Source organism: Octopus bimaculoides, chromosome 3, assembly GCF_001194135.2.
Source record: "Octopus bimaculoides isolate UCB-OBI-ISO-001 chromosome 3, ASM119413v2, whole genome shotgun sequence".
Taxonomy (NCBI): domain Eukaryota; kingdom Metazoa; phylum Mollusca; class Cephalopoda; order Octopoda; family Octopodidae; genus Octopus; species Octopus bimaculoides.
The window spans coordinates 4,970,066-4,970,742 of NC_068983.1; the positions used below are offsets into that span (position 1 = coordinate 4,970,066).

At 32.8% G+C, this 677-nt stretch overlaps 1 protein-coding gene across 1 annotated transcript in view; it reads left to right on the plus strand.

Moving 5' to 3' along the window:
• LOC106879761 (ER lumen protein-retaining receptor 2) overlaps nt 1-677 on the plus strand; it is a 21,990-nt gene that overhangs the window by 15,108 nt on the left and 6,205 nt on the right. The gene's annotated exons all lie outside the window — the stretch shown is intronic.

The following is a 677-nucleotide window of genomic DNA, read 5'->3' on the forward strand; positions in this document are numbered from 1 at the left end:
ATACTTAATTAATGTTGGGTTTTAAATAACGCCTAATTTCTGTTCAATTTTGGTTATAGATTTATCTATTTCTGGTGGCTTCCTACATTTTAGCTCTTTCGAAATCCCTTTTTTTCCACTTCCATTATTTCCAATATAGGAATATTTTTTGAGTCATACAACTATTAATTCTTTTATTATTATTTTTTTTTTACTTGAAGGATTGATTTATAAATTTATAAATATTCTTCATCCCAAGGTGGCAAGCTGCCAGAATCGTTAGCACCTTGGGCAAGAATTCAAAATTCAAATTCTGCCAGAGTTGACTTCGCCTTTCATCCTTTCAGGATCAATTAAAATAAGTACTCAACTCACCCCAGCTCCCAAAACTGATGGCTTTGTTCCAAAAAGCTGGCAGAAACATTAGCATGTCAGACAAAATGCTTAGCAGCATTTCTACATATCTCTTTACATTGTGAGTTCAAATTCTGCTGTGGTAGACTTTGCCTTTCGTCTTTTCAAGGTCATTAAAATAATACTAATCAAATATTGGGGTCGACATAATTGTCTTACTACCTCCCTTAAAACTTGCTGGCCTTGTGTCAAAATTAAGAATAATAATTTCTAATGACTTAAAAAGTTAATTTTGATACTGATTTTAGCTCTCTCTCTCTCTCTCTCTCTTTCTCTCTCTCTCT